Source organism: Leuciscus leuciscus, assembly GCF_965113295.1.
Source record: "Leuciscus leuciscus genome assembly, chromosome: 9".
Taxonomy (NCBI): domain Eukaryota; kingdom Metazoa; phylum Chordata; class Actinopteri; order Cypriniformes; family Leuciscidae; genus Leuciscus; species Leuciscus leuciscus.
In genome coordinates, this window is record NC_138733.1 from 8,213,306 (window position 1) to 8,233,032 (window position 19,727).

The window sequence follows — 19,727 nt, forward strand, 5'->3', positions numbered from 1 at the left end:
ACAGCGTCACTTTCAGCGTCAACTGGTTAAAGTTTCAGCGCTCGTATCGTCTCTCGCGCTTTTTTCTTTTATTGCATTAACAATAACGTTAATATAATGTATAAATATAAACACTTCCATGGAATTACGACGTGTTAGACTGCTGCATTCATAACAGCGTCAAAGGAAAATACAAAGAGAGAGAGAGAGAGAGAGAGAGAGAGAGAGAGAGAGAGAGAGAGAGAGAGAGAGAGAGAGAGAGAGAACAAAACTTCTCTCTTCTGCGCATGCTCAGTGCGCGTGTTCACGGTGTCATTTCTTAAAGGGGCCGCATTCAGTAAATCACATCTATGGATTGTTCTATGATATTCTATGATTAGAATATTAGATTTCTATGTATTAGACCACATAGCCATAAAAGATCATGAATTTCAAACCTGAACCAAACATATTTTTATTCAAAGATCAACAGTCTGTCATTAGTCTTTAGTCTACCACAAAAAAAAACAACAACCTTAAAATCATGAACTCAAATGTTATTGTGAAAAAAACAACAACAATGACTGTTGTAACTCAGACCTTTCAGGCTATAGACTAACGTTAATAAGCCTTATGCGAAAATAATTATTACGACTAAATTGTTGGTCATTAAATAAGTAAACTAAATAATTGTGTCGATGATTTGCTTTGTGTAACCCGACATCAGACATTAGACCGAAGTATTTTTTTGCACACAGTGCCGCGACCAATCAATCACCCCTTTACGACTGGCTGCCTGCATATTCACAGTCCTCGCGGCTGTGGCAACTTGTGCTCGCTTATGGTATCTTTGTGATAATTACTGACAGAATTTTCATTTTTGGGTGAACTAACCCTTTAAATATTTGATAAAATATCAGATTTAACTGTATCATACTTTTCAAACCTGTCAAACTCCTTTCATTCCTAAATTACGTTTTTATACCTGGATTCCACAATTCCATCCACATTTTCCACATCATGGAAATCAATAGGGCCCTACATCTTCTGGTCTTGTCCCTTTCCCCCTCTTTTCATCCCTGAATTACTTTTTTCATTCTTTGCTCTCTGTAAAAAATTGAGAATGTTTGGTTCAGGAAATGTGCTACAAGGAGGTTGAGTACATTAAAACACAGGGGTCCAGTACTTAGTCCATACTCATTTATTGTAACAGATCAGCCATAGAGTGGAATGGGAATCCGATATAGAGTTGTATGGTTTCTATAAACAAATAAACAACAAACAGAATCTTAAATATAATTAACACCATAACACCAACTTCAACTAATAAATCACATAATCCAATTCTAAAGGCGTTGTTGTGTTTGGAGCTCCGTCGAATTAATTCAGAAACCTTGATTTTCTTCTTTACACTTTTACAAACAAACATTAATTTTTATAGCGTGTGAACATATCTGGAATACTATTCTCTTTAAAAAACAATCGGATCGCTTTGATATCGCTACTTATATCCAACCTTCCGAACTTCCGTTACTAGCCTTAGCCCGCTAGCATTGCACGTGTGGTCGCGGCTATCGATCGTCTTATTTACATCTGTATCACTGAAAGCTATAATTCGCCATTATAGCACATCTGCTATAATGGCGAATATAACGGATGTGTGTCTAAGTTACCTTTGAGTGCAGGTGAGGACACCTTCGAGCTACATTCTGTGCAGTTAGAGCTTGAGTCCGTGGAGAAGCAGATCCGCGACCTACTAGAGAGACAGGCCGAGCTGCGAGATCGGCGATCCGCGCTTGAAACATCACGCGCCGATGCTCACAAGTCAGTGGTTAGTAACCTTTTGACTCCGACCTCGTCTACTCCGTGTGTTTCTCTGCACAGGACCCGATATAAAATACTGGATGACGTGTAATTTTCTGCTATTAAATTCAGATAAAACTGAGGTTTTACTTATTGGTAAAAAAAACTGCCCACAAAACCTCTTACAATACAACTTTAATTTAAAAGGATGTCCTGTTACTCTTTTTATCAGGCCTTCCTGATATTGTTCGAGGCTCAGACTCGCTGTCCCAGTTTAAAACTAAAGACGCATCTCTTTAGCCAAGCATTCACATAATACTTACCTTTTATACTACAGTTAAATCAGATCAAATGCATTAATATTATGAACAGCAGCAATGCTAATTATTTCCCATCTGCTTTTCTGTTGTTATCTCGGGACGCTAGTCCCGAGGTAAATACAGATTGTCAGCTCCAGTTTGTATCTAGCCTCCCATGGAAACTACAGATGCCCCAACACCCGTGAAGAGATGACTCGACGCCTGTGAAGAGACGACTCGACGCTGGCGATATGTTTATGCCCTAAATTAATACATGATTAACTAACTCTATTTTTCTATGTACTTTTCTGAAATGCACTTTCTGTAAAGCTGCTTTGAAACAATATGTATTGTGAAAAGCGCTATACAAATAAATTTGAATTGAATTGAATAAACAATTCAACATCAAAATAGTAAGAACACTGAAACATAATCACATAGAACATTTTAGAATTAGACCCAAACAAATCTCAAGAATTAAGAAACAAATCAAAAGAGCACAAACTTACATTGTCAGGAACACATCAACTCTACAAAGGCTCTCATTAGGAAAAAAAGAAAGGACAGTCTTCTTCCATTGCATATGGCACACACCAACACACCAAACAATAGTGATTTATTAATCATTAAGTGCACCTGAGGAGACTTAGCTCCTCCCATGATCTGGCTACGTCATGTGATCCATAGGAATTCTCAACACTCTCCTTCCTTTCTTTCTGTCAGTGACTTTCTTTCCAAGTATATACTCAAGAGCAGAAGGCAAAATGTTTTTTTATTTTTTTTTAATGAAACAGCATTGACCTGAAGAGAGAAGTGGTGATTAAAGGCCTGTGTGAATACCTCAAGGAGGACTATAGGGCCTTTATCAAGGAGTGCTTGGTAAGATATGTGAATTTCTGTTTGGACAGTGGGTGGTAGGATGTAAATCAGTGGTTTTAAAAACTTTTTTAAGGGTGACCCTCATTTTTTTATTTTATTTTTTTTTAATTGACGTGACCTATAACAGTAATTAAGATTTATATATATATATATATATAGTGGTGGCTAAAATGATTAGAATGGTAAGATTTTCCTAAAGTTTTAAAAGAAGTTTCCTCTGCTCACCAAGGCTATCTTTTGATCCAAAATACCACAAAAACAGTAATCCACAATTCCAGTAATTCAGAAATCATTATGCCGATTTGCTTATTTATTAATATTATCAATGTTGAAAGCAGTTGTGTACAATTTTTTTTCAGGATTCTTTGATGAATAGAAGGTTCAAAAGAACAGCATTTATCTGAAATAGAAAGCTTTTGCAACATAATACATGTCTATACTGTCATTTTTTTATCATTTTAATGCATCCTTACTGAATAAAATTATTAATTTCTTTCCAAACGGTAGTGATAATGTTACAAAAGCTTTCATGTGACACTGAAGACTGTAGTAATGATGCTGAAAATTCAGCTTTACCAACACAGAAATAAATTGCATTTTAAAATATAATCAAAAAGAAAAGTTATTTTAAATTGTAAAAATACTTCACAATATTACTGTTTTTGGATTAAATAAATGAAGCCTTGGTGAGCAGAAGAGACTTCTTTTAAAACATTAAAAACTCCTACCGTTCTAATAATTTTGGCCACCACTGTATATATACATGTTTTTTGTTTTTGTTTTGACCATTACACACACACTATGTTTGTGTTTCTTGTGCTCTTCAACTTCAAGGATTGTGAGCAGGCTAAAGGCCGATTTATACTGCGTCGAACTGCCGCCGTAGCTACGTCGTAGGCTGTGTGTAGCGCGCGTACCCTTCGGCGTACCCTGACGTGCACCTCTCCAAAAATGTAACAACGCGTCAATTCTACGCGGACGCAAGCTGTGATTGGTCTGCCAGAACCCCCTCCCTCGGGGTTTCACATGCTCCCAGGTGCGCGTCAACGCGGACAACAACGCAGAAGTATAAATTAAAACCAACACGTTGCCTACGGCGTATAGGCTCCAGCGTAGGTCCGACGCAGAAGTATAATGAGGCCTTAAGAAAGGAAAAGATAGTCCTAGGGATCTGTGTGGTCCATGCAGAGGGTGCACAACAACCACCAAAAGAAGTGTCAATTGTTATTCAGGGAGTAGTGGTACTCGAGGAAATTCAGACTGTGCTGTGTGCCATCACTTTGCTATGGGCATAATTTATTCTCTGTATCTGAGGTACCCATCCAACCTGCAGCATACTTTAGAGGTCTTTCAAAAACTGAATCTGGGTGGACAAAAGTCCAAAAGCGGAAGATGTTTGAGTAGATCAGGGTTTATTTATTTATTTATTTTGTAAAAATTTTTTTACATGATGTGTTTTGTCTGCATTTCTGTTATAACTGTTTATAGCATTATGAAGTGAATAAACTATTTGACTTGCTATTTGATTTCTTTGCTTTTTTGGTGTGCATATAATGGCATATTTTTAAGGTATTTTAATGTATGCAACAATGTGAAAGACATGCATGGAAGCAGTTCTAAGATCAGCACAATATAGTCATTTTTGTATAGTTTACTCATGAAAAAATGCATTACATTGTGACATTCTGTTAGACCTATAGAAAAACACATTGGTCAGTGTAATACATAAGTTTGACTTTCAAGGAAAATTACATTAGGTCAATGTAACTGTAGTTAAGTTTAATTTTCAAAAAAATAAAAAAAAATACATTAGGTCAATGTAACCAATGAGATAATGAGATAGAAATAGTTTGATTACATCCGACAGACATGATTACAAACAGCTTTTTAAAGGTCCCCTATTATGCAAAATTCACTTTTGCATGCTGTTTGGACATAAATGTGTGTTGGCAGTTAACTTGCTTTGTGAGGGGGGTCCACCTGAGAGTGGCACTTCCTTCGCTTCATTTACACCTCAAACTCGACGTCAACGCAGAAAGGGTCACAATATTTACACAGTGTGTGTACACAACCAGCCAATAGTGATAAAAATCCACTCACTCCTTTTTTATTAATCCCCATAAATCATCAGCAGTGTCTCCCAACGACCTGTTTTCAGAATGCTGTTTTAGTGACGTCACTAAGCACAGGCCCCGCCCACGAGTGTTGACAGACACTGCCGTTTCAACATAGACCCGCCCGGATTTTAAACATTTAAACATTTTTAAGAGATTAACTACTTAACTGTGGTTGTGAATGTTGATGACCAACTTTAAAAAAAGAAAAATACAATATTTAGATCTGGGTTATCATGAAAGATTACCTTCATCAGTGAAGTTTGACTGAAATTAACAAGGGTACTATACAGTAAAAAGAACTACACTAGGCACAAACAAGCACCAGTATGTTTTTGTGCATTACTTTGCATGCATTTAGGGAACGGCATAACATAGACTTGAACACAGGGTCCTGGGCAAATTGGTTTTAGTGTTTAAATATCTCATGTATCACATTGAGAAAATATAAAGTTGGAGAGCAAGACCGGTCAACAAATTAATGTGGATATAAAGACACTGTTTTTTCCACAATGTTTCCAAAACTCATTTGTTTGACCTTCGTAAGCCTGACGAACTTAGAGTGGTTAAAATTTTATACATTTATCAAATAGCGTGTTTACTGCAAAAACAGATGACTATCATCCATTCTGTCACATTTTTGAGGTGTTCTGATGTAACCCTAGCCTAGAAATCTAGACGCACCCTAGCGGCAGCAAAATGTACTTTGCAGCCAGGGTAGTCTAGCAACTCTCCATAGACTTTCGAGCTGCAAAAACCTAAATTGGGTCAGGCCAATCACGTCGCGTATAGAGTAGGCGGGGCGGGCTTAACATATGACGACAGAGTTGCGACGGTTACCTGCCACTTGAAAACAAAGAATGACGGCTGATGCTGGAGAAGCAGCCTTTCGAATCGGCTTTGGCTGCGACTCTGGAGGACTTGGAGTTAAGTTTTTCTTTGAGAAAAGAGCAAAGAACGGCACTTAAGTCATTCTTAAAAAAAGGAAGATGTGTTCGTTGTTTTGCCGGCCAGATAATATGGTAAAAGTTGAATCTATCAAGTAGCTCCGCTGTTGGGAAAACGCTCTGGTTGGATGAAGCGCTGTCCTATTGCATGCAGAGGGAATTTGAAAGACAGTCATTTATCCCGCCCCTCGGAGTGAGCGTGTCTATGGTGAGTTTCCAGACCTAACATCTCGATGTAGGTCTGGCTTGCCAGGCTAATGTAACCCCTGTCTGTCACTTGCTTTGATTTACGATGGGCAGCTCAGCTGCGATGTGACTGTGTTCCCCTCTGACCCACGCACATGCATACAGCATGCTGTAAATAGGTAGTTTACATGATAACAGTAATCTTAAAATGGGATGTATGTTACATCCCATCTAGTTTTAATCATTTAAACTGAAAAAAAAGAAAATTCTGAATCGTTAGACTGTTCTAATACAGAATTTGCACGTTGCTGAGTAAGCGATCGAAGGGACACTTAGAACAATTCACCTCACATAACTTTCATCGCTGTTGCATATTTCACTCAAAATTATGATATACACATTTTCTTACAGTGAGGTGAATTCTTTACTACAAAAACTCAAACTAATACTTACCAATAATGAATATTCGGGAAATGGACTCGGGGATCTTCTCTCACTGGAATGGACTCGGGAACTTCTCTCACTAGAACAGATTCGGGGATCTTCTCTCACTAGAACAGATTCGGGGATCTTCTCTCACTGGAACGGACTCGGGGATCTTGCTGCAATCTGGGCCAGTTTTGGCAAGGATGTGGGACTGTAATCACTGGCGAATCTGAATGTGAACCTAAAGTGGCCCACACATGGCATAGCAAATATGGCCCAAATAATTTACACCCAATTTGGACCCCATTTGGCAAATGCACACTCAGCACTGGCTAACCAAGCTGTCTTAGATGCAGCACCTTTGAAACTGGTTAATTTAGATACATAGCTAAAAAATATCTAAGGAGCTGTCTGCTCCTTGCTCCCTGAAACAATTTTTAAACTAATATTAGCACACGTTTTGCCTCAAACCACCTGACAAATGAAGCCACGCAATAGTGACGAAGGAGTTAAGTTTAAGTTTATAAGAAAGAAAAACTTGTGGCTTTTAACTGTGCATTTGGCATCGCTTTTTAATCAGGGTAGCCTTCATCGCGCCGCTGTGACGCAATCGGCCTTCAAATGCGGCCTTCGGAGGATGCAGGCTTCACATTGGGACAGCTAATGAAACATGAGAGACAGATCATCCATGTAACACCAGCAGTTCAGTCAAACATTTTCTGAAAAGACACGGTCACTTTATATGATGAACAGACTGAAATTAGGCTCTCAGATTTAATAAAAAAGAAAAATTATTTATTATGTTTTGAATATGAACGAAAGTCTTACATGTTTGGAACGACATGAGGGCGATTAATGACAGAATTTTTGGCTGAACCAACCCATTAAGTCTTACTAGTAAACCAAGCTTTTCACCAAACTAAATTAATCTAGATGATATAGTGCTTTTATGAAAACTCCATATTTTATCTCAGTTTACTTTAATGTATTTGACTTGAAAACAAATGTTGATCACTTTAAAAAAAAAAATTTCACGTGAGCTAGAAGGCTTGATAAACGTTTGAAACTCTTCTCACACTGACTGAGTACAGTATTACGTCTTTTCTCCAGTATGAAGTCGCTCATGTGATTTCAGGTTTCCAGACTGAGTGAAACTCTTGTCACAATATGAGCACTTGTAAGGTTTTTCTCCAGTATGAATTCTTTGGTGCTGTTTCAGATGGTCAGCTCTAGTAAAGCTCTTCCCACAGTCACAAGACACATTATCTTTCACTTCATCATGTGTTTTCTGGTGCTGTTTAAAACTGCCCTGTCTTGAAAAACTCTTTCCACAGAGAGAACACACATAAGGCCTCTCATCTGAATGAACTATCATGTGACATTTCAGATGTTTTGCCAATAGGAACTTTGTTCCACACTGATCACTGTTCACAGTTAAATGGCTTTTCCCCAGAGTGAACATGCAGATGATCTTTTAAACTTTTTGCATCTTTGAAACTCTTCTCACACTGAGTACAGTAGTATGGCTTCCCTCCAGTGTGAACTCGCTCATGTGATTTCAGGTTTCCAGAATGAGTGAAACTTTTGTCACAATATGAGCACTTGTAAGGTTTTTCTCCAGAATGAATTCTTTGGTGCAGTTTCAGATGGTCAGCTCTAGTAAAGCTCTTCCCACAGTCACAACACACATTATCTTTCACTTCATGTGTTTTCTGGTGCTGTTTAAAATTGCCCTGTCGTGAAAAACTCTTTCCACAGAGAGAACACACATAAGGCCTCTCATCTGAATGAACTATCAGGTGTTGTTTTAGATTTGATGACAAATGAAAACCTTTACCACACTGATCACAGTTGAATTGTTTTTCTGCAGAGTGAATGCGCCGATGATTTCTGAGAGTTGATGCTCGAGAAAAACTCTTTCCACACTGAGAGCATGTATACGGTTTCTCTCCAGTGTGAATTCTTGCGTGTTTTTTAAGGTCTCCGTTATTTTGGAAACTCTTTCCACACTGAGTGCATGTATACGGTTTCTCTCCAGTGTGAACTCTCATGTGCTTATTAAGGTTTCCTTTAATCTGGAAACTCTTTCCACACTGAGAGCAGGAGTGCAGCTTTTTGGCTTTTGTTCCTTGAGTTTGTAAGTCACAGGGTTTCTTCACGTCATTTAGTTTCTTTCTTTGCTCCGTCACTTCCATCTTGTCTAAAATAAACATATTAAATCAGTTATAATCAGTTCAATGAGGTTAAATGTGAGAATTAAAAACACTTAGCAAGCAGAAAACAAGACACCTGTCCTGTATAAAGTATCTTTAATGTGTAAAGGTCGGTTCTGTCATTCACTTGTTAATGCGATTAAAACTGGGTTATGGTCATTTAGATGCATTTCTCTATCATTTGTCATCCATATTTCAGAGCTACGAAAGCAGTCAACAATGAAGAATCAAGAATGGACACCAACCTATTTGTTCCTCAGTATCTTCATGTTTTATTCTGGATCCCTCATGTCTTCAATCTCCTCTTTAATAAACTCCATCTTTAACAGTCACACAGATTTCAGCTGATACTCCTGGAGTTTGTCCTTCTCTTGTAGGATGATGGGAATATTCCCAGTATTTATTGGTGAATTGTTGTGTGAGGGGCTTCACTGCAGGTGTGAACTGTGATCACTGTGTGATACTGACGCCCACAGGACCAGATCTAGAAAAATCAAAGATAAGTTACTGAATTTATATTGGATTACTTTAACAGTAAACACATATGGTGTCTTTAAGGTAGTTCAAATATAGAGCATTTTGATGGTTACATTTTAGTAGCATATAAAACAACTGTAGGTTGATCATTTTTAAGTTACCCAGGATATAATAAGGATGAAACGTGGCACAGGCTCTATTATTCAATTAATATCCAAACTAATCAGAAATATAACATAAGACGACAGAAATCAACCATGTATTAAGGGACTGAGAATGATGCACAAAAGGAAATAATCTAACATTTGACCATCAAAATGTGGATAACAAACTACTATACAATATGATGATAATTTAAAGGTATTTTCAGAATAATTAATTAATCATATATTGCTCACTATTTTATTTAATTGATCATATATTGCCATTAACAGTTGAACTTAAACTTTCTTATTTGGTGAATTGTTGTGAGGGACACCAGATCTGCCAAATTCAAGGTGACTGAGTTTAAACTGAAATACTGTAATCTTTACACTTCTTAATTTAAATTACCATGTGTGCTTGATTTTATATAGCCTAAATATAGAGCATTTTGATATGGTTATATATTACTAGCATTTAAAACGGCTCTATGGGAAAGTTGTTAATTTTTTAATTACTCCAGATTTTATAAGGATGTGTTGTACTACAAATTTTTAAAATAAATGTGAAAGAGGTTTCTGTCTATCTAGCAAATTAGCATGTGATTGCTGAGAGTGACCAAGACTCTCTGCGTCATGTGTTTTCTAATGCCGGGTTTAACCTATAACTTTTACTCTTTGTCTCTGAGCATTTGATTTTATTGTATTTACTATCTTCGAACTGATTATGAAATTGACATGATACATTTATCTGACATAATAATAAATTGTAAACATCTGATTTTATTCTTACTGGCTTTGACATTATTTTCAGTAAAGAGCTAAAAAGAATAGTAAAGCATTCGCTCACATTTAATGATGCACAGTTATCATTAAAACCTTTTCATACATGAGAGAATGTATTTCATTGAATCAAATTACAGAGACCTTCCCCCGATTGGTTGCCTCCATTGGGCCGATCGAGCCGGGCCTTACAAATTAATCTATGAATTAAACAAGAATCTAACAAAGATAACAGAAACCATACACAATATGTAGCCTACAGACTGAATAGTGCTGATTAGAATAATGACTATATTAATTATCTGTAGGCCGTTACAATACGTACAACGTACATTTAGGCAACACAAACATCAATTCTTACATTATAAATATAATTTATATAATTTATATAAATTAAATAATATATTTATAATATAATTATAAATATAACATCTATAACCTGCAGACTGGAAATATATGACATCCGAAGAAAATATTCCACATTTGTCCTTCATTCACGACCGTTAACAGCGTCACTTTCAGCGTCAACTGGTTAAAGTTTCAGCGCTCGTATCGTCTCTCGCGCTTTTTTCTTTTATTGCATTAACAATAACGTTAATATAATGTATAAATATAAACACTTCCATGGAATTACGACGTGTTAGACTGCTGCATTCATAACAGCGTCAAAGGAAAATACAAGAGAGAGAGAGAGAGAGAGAGAGAGAGAGAGAGAGAGAGAGAGAGAGAGAGAGAGAGAGAGAGAGAACAAAACTTCTCTCTTCTGCGCATGCTCAGTGCGCGTGTTCACGGTGTCATTTCTTAAAGGGGCCGCATTCAGTAAATCACATCTATGGATTGTTCTATGATATTCTATGATTAGAATATTAGATTTCTATGTATTAGACCACATAGCCATAAAAGATCATGAATTTCAAACCTGAACCAAACATATTTTTATTCAAAGATCAACAGTCTGTCATTAGTCTTTAGTCTACCACAAAAAAAAACAACAACCTTAAAATCATGAACTCAAATGTTATTGTGAAAAAAACAACAACAATGACTGTTGTAACTCAGACCTTTCAGGCTATAGACTAACGTTAATAAGCCTTATGCGAAAATAATTATTACGACTAAATTGTTGGTCATTAAATAAGTAAACTAAATAATTGTGTCGATGATTTGCTTTGTGTAACCCGACATCAGACATTAGACCGAAGTATTTTTTTGCACACAGTGCCGCGACCAATCAATCACCCCTTTACGACTGGCTGCCTGCATATTCACAGTCCTCGCGGCTGTGGCAACTTGTGCTCGCTTATGGTATCTTTGTGATAATTACTGACAGAATTTTCATTTTTGGGTGAACTAACCCTTTAAATATTTGATAAAATATCAGATTTAACTGTATCATACTTTTCAAACCTGTCAAACTCCTTTCATTCCTAAATTACGTTTTTATACCTGGATTCCACAATTCCATCCACATTTTCCACATCATGGAAATCAATAGGGCCCTACATCTTCTGGTCTTGTCCCTTTCCCCCTCTTTTCATCCCTGAATTACTTTTTTCATTCTTTGCTCTCTGTAAAAAATTGAGAATGTTTGGTTCAGGAAATGTGCTACAAGGAGGTTGAGTACATTAAAACACAGGGGTCCAGTACTTAGTCCATACTCATTTATTGTAACAGATCAGCCATAGAGTGGAATGGGAATCCGATATAGAGTTGTATGGTTTCTATAAACAAATAAACAACAAACAGAATCTTAAATATAATTAACACCATAACACCAACTTCAACTAATAAATCACATAATCCAATTCTAAAGGCGTTGTTGTGTTTGGAGCTCCGTCGAATTAATTCAGAAACCTTGATTTTCTTCTTTACACTTTTACAAACAAACATTAATTTTTATAGCGTGTGAACATATCTGGAATACTATTCTCTTTAAAAAACAATCGGATCGCTTTGATATCGCTACTTATATCCAACCTTCCGAACTTCCGTTACTAGCCTTAGCCCGCTAGCATTGCACGTGTGGTCGCGGCTATCGATCGTCTTATTTACATCTGTATCACTGAAAGCTATAATTCGCCATTATAGCACATCTGCTATAATGGCGAATATAACGGATGTGTGTCTAAGTTACCTTTGAGTGCAGGTGAGGACACCTTCGAGCTACATTCTGTGCAGTTAGAGCTTGAGTCCGTGGAGAAGCAGATCCGCGACCTACTAGAGAGACAGGCCGAGCTGCGAGATCGGCGATCCGCGCTTGAAACATCACGCGCCGATGCTCACAAGTCAGTGGTTAGTAACCTTTTGACTCCGACCTCGTCTACTCCGTGTGTTTCTCTGCACAGGACCCGATATAAAATACTGGATGACGTGTAATTTTCTGCTATTAAATTCAGATAAAACTGAGGTTTTACTTATTGGTAAAAAAAACTGCCCACAAAACCTCTTACAATACAACTTTAATTTAAAAGGATGTCCTGTTACTCTTTTTATCAGGCCTTCCTGATATTGTTCGAGGCTCAGACTCGCTGTCCCAGTTTAAAACTAAAGACGCATCTCTTTAGCCAAGCATTCACATAATACTTACCTTTTATACTACAGTTAAATCAGATCAAATGCATTAATATTATGAACAGCAGCAATGCTAATTATTTCCCATCTGCTTTTCTGTTGTTATCTCGGGACGCTAGTCCCGAGGTAAATACAGATTGTCAGCTCCAGTTTGTATCTAGCCTCCCATGGAAACTACAGATGCCCCAACACCCGTGAAGAGATGACTCGACGCCTGTGAAGAGACGACTCGACGCTGGCGATATGTTTATGCCCTAAATTAATACATGATTAACTAACTCTATTTTTCTATGTACTTTTCTGAAATGCACTTTCTGTAAAGCTGCTTTGAAACAATATGTATTGTGAAAAGCGCTATACAAATAAATTTGAATTGAATTGAATAAACAATTCAACATCAAAATAGTAAGAACACTGAAACATAATCACATAGAACATTTTAGAATTAGACCCAAACAAATCTCAAGAATTAAGAAACAAATCAAAAGAGCACAAACTTACATTGTCAGGAACACATCAACTCTACAAAGGCTCTCATTAGGAAAAAAAGAAAGGACAGTCTTCTTCCATTGCATATGGCACACACCAACACACCAAACAATAGTGATTTATTAATCATTAAGTGCACCTGAGGAGACTTAGCTCCTCCCATGATCTGGCTACGTCATGTGATCCATAGGAATTCTCAACACTCTCCTTCCTTTCTTTCTGTCAGTGACTTTCTTTCCAAGTATATACTCAAGAGCAGAAGGCAAAATGTTTTTTTATTTTTTTTTAATGAAACAGCATTGACCTGAAGAGAGAAGTGGTGATTAAAGGCCTGTGTGAATACCTCAAGGAGGACTATAGGGCCTTTATCAAGGAGTGCTTGGTAAGATATGTGAATTTCTGTTTGGACAGTGGGTGGTAGGATGTAAATCAGTGGTTTTAAAAACTTTTTTAAGGGTGACCCTCATTTTTTTATTTTATTTTTTTTTAATTGACGTGACCTATAACAGTAATTAAGATTTATATATATATATATATATAGTGGTGGCTAAAATGATTAGAATGGTAAGATTTTCCTAAAGTTTTAAAAGAAGTTTCCTCTGCTCACCAAGGCTATCTTTTGATCCAAAATACCACAAAAACAGTAATCCACAATTCCAGTAATTCAGAAATCATTATGCCGATTTGCTTATTTATTAATATTATCAATGTTGAAAGCAGTTGTGTACAATTTTTTTTCAGGATTCTTTGATGAATAGAAGGTTCAAAAGAACAGCATTTATCTGAAATAGAAAGCTTTTGCAACATAATACATGTCTATACTGTCATTTTTTTATCATTTTAATGCATCCTTACTGAATAAAATTATTAATTTCTTTCCAAACGGTAGTGATAATGTTACAAAAGCTTTCATGTGACACTGAAGACTGTAGTAATGATGCTGAAAATTCAGCTTTACCAACACAGAAATAAATTGCATTTTAAAATATAATCAAAAAGAAAAGTTATTTTAAATTGTAAAAATACTTCACAATATTACTGTTTTTGGATTAAATAAATGAAGCCTTGGTGAGCAGAAGAGACTTCTTTTAAAACATTAAAAACTCCTACCGTTCTAATAATTTTGGCCACCACTGTATATATACATGTTTTTTGTTTTTGTTTTGACCATTACACACACACTATGTTTGTGTTTCTTGTGCTCTTCAACTTCAAGGATTGTGAGCAGGCTAAAGGCCGATTTATACTGCGTCGAACTGCCGCCGTAGCTACGTCGTAGGCTGTGTGTAGCGCGCGTACCCTTCGGCGTACCCTGACGTGCACCTCTCCAAAAATGTAACAACGCGTCAATTCTACGCGGACGCAAGCTGTGATTGGTCTGCCAGAACCCCCTCCCTCGGGGTTTCACATGCTCCCAGGTGCGCGTCAACGCGGACAACAACGCAGAAGTATAAATTAAAACCAACACGTTGCCTACGGCGTATAGGCTCCAGCGTAGGTCCGACGCAGAAGTATAATGAGGCCTTAAGAAAGGAAAAGATAGTCCTAGGGATCTGTGTGGTCCATGCAGAGGGTGCACAACAACCACCAAAAGAAGTGTCAATTGTTATTCAGGGAGTAGTGGTACTCGAGGAAATTCAGACTGTGCTGTGTGCCATCACTTTGCTATGGGCATAATTTATTCTCTGTATCTGAGGTACCCATCCAACCTGCAGCATACTTTAGAGGTCTTTCAAAAACTGAATCTGGGTGGACAAAAGTCCAAAAGCGGAAGATGTTTGAGTAGATCAGGGTTTATTTATTTATTTATTTTGTAAAAAATTTTTTACATGATGTGTTTTGTCTGCATTTCTGTTATAACTGTTTATAGCATTATGAAGTGAATAAACTATTTGACTTGCTATTTGATTTCTTTGCTTTTTTGGTGTGCATATAATGGCATATTTTTAAGGTATTTTAATGTATGCAACAATGTGAAAGACATGCATGGAAGCAGTTCTAAGATCAGCACAATATAGTCATTTTTGTATAGTTTACTCATGAAAAAATGCATTACATTGTGACATTCTGTTAGACCTATAGAAAAACACATTGGTCAGTGTAATACATAAGTTTGACTTTCAAGGAAAATTACATTAGGTCAATGTAACTGTAGTTAAGTTTAATTTTCAAAAAAATTAAAAAAAATACATTAGGTCAATGTAACCAATGAGATAATGAGATAGAAATAGTTTGATTACATCCGACAGACATGATTACAAACAGCTTTTTAAAGGTCCCCTATTATGCAAAATTCACTTTTGCATGCTGTTTGGACATAAATGTGTGTTGGCAGTTAACTTGCTTTGTGAGGGGGGTCCACCTGAGAGTGGCACTTCCTTCGCTTCATTTACACCTCAAACTCGACGTCAACGCAGAAAGGGTCACAATATTTACACAGTGTGTGTACACAACCAGCCAATAGTGATAAAAATCCACTCACTCCTTTTTTATTAATCCCCATAAATCATCAGCAGTGTCTCCCAACGACCTGTTTTCAGAATGCTGTTTTAGTGACGTCACTAAGCACAGGCCCCGCCCACGAGTGTTGACAGACACTGCCGTTTGAACATAGACCCGCCCGGATCGAGTTCACAGCTGCTGCACTGACGAGAATGTCTCCCATGCGTTGTAGGTGTTGTGTGGCTGGATGTATTAATCCACATAGCTCTCTCTATTTACTCCCTAAATCTGAGGCAGCCACTGAAGACGAGGTGGAATTATTTTGTTTTTAAAGAAAATGCTCCCTCAACTCTACCGAAATTCGTTTATGTACTTGCACACTTCTTATTACTTAGGCCCCGTCCACACTACTGCGTTTTCGTTTAAAAACTGAGACCCTTTGCTACGTTTGCAGTGCACCTCCCGTCCATACTAAAACGGCAAAAACGGAGACCCAAAACGGAGAAGTTTAGAAACGCTGCTGACCTGTTTTACGTTTTGAATCTCCAGAGGGCGTTTTAGTCTGGACGGGTCAAAATGGAGGACTTTAGAAACGATGACGTAGTAGAGGCTCACGCTCGGCTCTATGATTGCTATCAGCTGTTGTGCAAGTAAATTCTGCATTTTACAATGCTATAACTGCCTACATGCACCGGAGGCAAGCTATTATTCGAGCGATCTGTGACAATTCCCGTGTGCAGCGGCGGTACCGACTGTACATGGAGCGTCGGTTTTGGGTTAACCCGGGAAGAACCAGCGCATGGTGGGATAATTTTGATCAATGAAGTTGTGTTTACACCGGCACGCGCATGTACGCTAATAGCCGTGCTAATACGCAGCTAAAACGCTGGTGTGGACGGAGATAGTATTCGTTTTAATTCTCCGTTTCTAAACTAAAACGCAGTAGTGTGGACGGGGCCTTACTGTGTTTACTCAGCTCTTACGGTGATTTTCTGAAGTAAAACTGACGCTTCATCTTTTGTGTGATGTACAATAAACTTTATTAAACTCATCAGTATATGTTTATTCATCATTCGGACCTGGTCTGAAACAGCAGACTTGTAGGCTATTAATAATGGATACATACAAGCAGATGACAAATACGTTATAACTAGGGGTGTGACGAGACGCTTACTCCACGAGACGAAACGAGACACGAGATTGGGTTCACGAGAACGAGACAAGACGAGATTTTTACACAATTTTTAAGAAATCCTAAATGATGAAATATATTAATGGAAAATAGTCTTTTATTCAACTGAAAATCACAAAATGCAAAACAATTTAGGTGCATTTTGAAATCAACTTGTAATGAATGTTATTTTACTTCTATTTTAATGAATTCTATGCAGTAAAGGACATGCAAACACTGCAAAATGTTTTGTTATAAACTCTACCGTCTGGCTTCTCCCCTGTACGATTTCACATGAGAAATCTAACTCCTTTCCACAAATCGAACATAAAAAAATAAAACAGTATAAATAAAATAAATATAAATAACTGAAATAACACTTTAAATGCAACGATATGACTTGTGATATGTGAATGTTAGCTATACTGTTCCCATGTCTTAATGCTTTAATAGGTTCTTTGCGTGATAGGTCAAATGTTTATTACCTGCCTGGTTCAGATTACACTATTTTAGCACGATTTTGGCACGATCCGTTTCGTGGAGATTCGGACAACGGGCGTCGGGACGCAAGATTCGATCGTTTCATTTCGTATAGTGTGTCATAGTGGGCGATAACCTACGCGTCTGCGATGCTTCAGGACATCACGACAGAAAGACTAGCATGTTTAATTTTAACGGTCCTCCACGACGGGTTGAGTGCGAGCGAGAGTGAAGGCCAATTTATACTTCTGCGTCGGGTGCGCGTAGAAGGTACGGCGTAGCATACGCATTGACGTGTACCATACGTCGTACCCTTCGCCGTACCCTGACGCGCACCTCCTCAAAAATGTAACTACGCGTCGCGGCGACGCGGACCGCAAGATCTGTGATTGGTCGGCTGGATAGCATCGCGTTTCCTCCTACGCATTTCCGGATCTTCTGCACTCTGCACCGCCCGCCCGCCATTTTTAAATTCCGAAGATTAGTGAAGAGCCATGGAAATAGACCAAGTGACCGAGAGATTGCTTGAAGAAGTGTGGAAATACAGCCATCTGTATGACTCCTTCAGTCGCCATTGCTCGTAGAAACCTAAACTCAAAACAGCCGCGAGGAATGTAAACACAGTGGAACATTAAAACCCACCCGCGCCAACTAGCGTTTCGGCGGTGTAACTGCAGAGCAACACAGACATTCGCAGAAGTATAAATGCTCACGACGGCGTCGCCTACGTGCGTAGCCTACGACGTACACTACGGCGTACAATCGACGCAGAAGTATAAATTGGCCTTGAGTGTGCGCGAGTGAGTGAGAGTGCGAGCCACAGTGAGTGTTCGTGCGCGAGTGAGCGCGTGTGTGTGTGTGTGTGTGTGTGTGTGCGCGAGTGAGCAAGGGACAGTGAGTGTGTGTGTGTGCGCGGAGTGTGTGTGGCACAGGCCAGGCTCACAAATTATTTAAAAGTGGCAGGGGCATCTTCAATACTAATTTCACCCTCACGCTCCATCACTGACATCACAACAACTCACGAGACAAAGTTTCACCTCGACGAGAAATCTCGTCGCATTTTAATCTCGCGAGATCTCGTAACACGAGATCTCGTCACACCCCTAGTTATAACCGTATTTAAACTACTAAACTATACCTGTTCCATCTCTATACAGCACTCTGACTCTGTAGGCATTATTGTCCGACTCGAAATGAACACCGTTACTGAGAGTTTCTGATATTATCATTATTCTGTGAGATGAAATTGTCCTGAGAGACTGAGCACGAGCTCATGAAGCTCCGCCCCCTGTGCCGTGCAGCAGCAACTTATTTGCATTTAAAGGGCACACACTAAAACAGCGCGTTCTCTGAGCCCTGAAAAATGACAATTTAAACATGCTGTAAAAAATGATCTGTTGGGTATTTTGAGCTAAAACTTCACATACACACTCTGGAGACATCAGAGACTTATTTTACATCTTGTGAAAAGGGGCATAATACGGGACCTTTAATGTGAAAAAAAATTTTATGTGGAAATTTGCCACAGGATGAAAATACATTCAACTGATGAGGTTTTTTTTTTTATGTGGAGCGCAGACACACATTAATGCAAAAGACATTACGGTCAGTGCTGCACTCTCAGGGCTAAGCTCAGGATCTTCTCTCACTGGAACGGACTCTGGGATTTGCTCTCACTGGAACAGACTCTAGGATCTGCTCTCACTGGAACGGACTCTGGGATCTGCTCTCACTGGAATGGACTCTAGGATCTGCTCTCACTGGAACGGACTCTGGGATCTGCTCTCACTGGAACGGACTCTGGGATCTGCTCTCACTGGAACGGTATGGGCTGAAATATGTGCCACCAGAAACTGAATTTGAATCAATTATATTTGAATTTGAATTGCTAAACTTGAATAATTGCATTGGAAAACTGAATTTGAATCACATAATTTGAAATTTTATTGTTTAATTTGAATAATTGCATTGAAAAACTGAATCTGAGTTGTATAATTTGAAATTTTATTGTTTAATTTGAATAATTGCATTGAAAAACTGAATCTGAGTTGTATAATTTGAAATTGAATTTATTTGTTTGGAACTGAAGTCCAATACAATTTGATCCTCACTGAAAATGCAACTCTCTATATATCCTCACATTCAGTTCTCACAATTCAGATTCAGATCACCAAATTCAATTTAAGTTACTGTGACAGACATCCAGGTAGTTGGAGGACGAAGGAAGAGCAATCGAGCGCAGATCGATATCGATAGATAGAGTTCAGTGTCGCAGGATCATCACTCAGCACTAATATGCCAGACTGTTGTGCTGCTTATGGATGTTAGAACGAAAGAAATGGAAAAAAA

At 38.1% G+C, this 19,727-nt stretch overlaps 1 protein-coding gene and 2 long non-coding RNA genes across 2 annotated transcripts in view; 1 reads left to right on the forward strand and 2 right to left on the reverse strand.

Annotated features, from left to right (window-relative positions):
* Window positions 1-3,903, forward strand: part of LOC309506480 — a 352,573-nt gene extending 348,670 nt beyond the window's left edge. Inside the window, exon 3 of the long non-coding RNA XR_014208791.1 lies at window positions 3,783-3,903. This is a non-coding gene — a long non-coding RNA (uncharacterized lncRNA). The remainder of the gene's footprint in view (window positions 1-3,782) is intronic.
* Window positions 1-19,727, reverse strand: part of LOC309506326 (uncharacterized protein) — a 231,390-nt gene that overhangs the window by 43,123 nt on the left and 168,540 nt on the right.
* On the reverse strand, window positions 7,350-10,895 carry LOC309506525. The gene is made up of 3 exons (XR_014208835.1): window positions 10,665-10,895; window positions 9,071-9,309; window positions 7,350-8,812 (listed from the first exon to the last, which is right to left on the reverse strand). It is a non-coding gene; the product is annotated as an uncharacterized lncRNA (long non-coding RNA).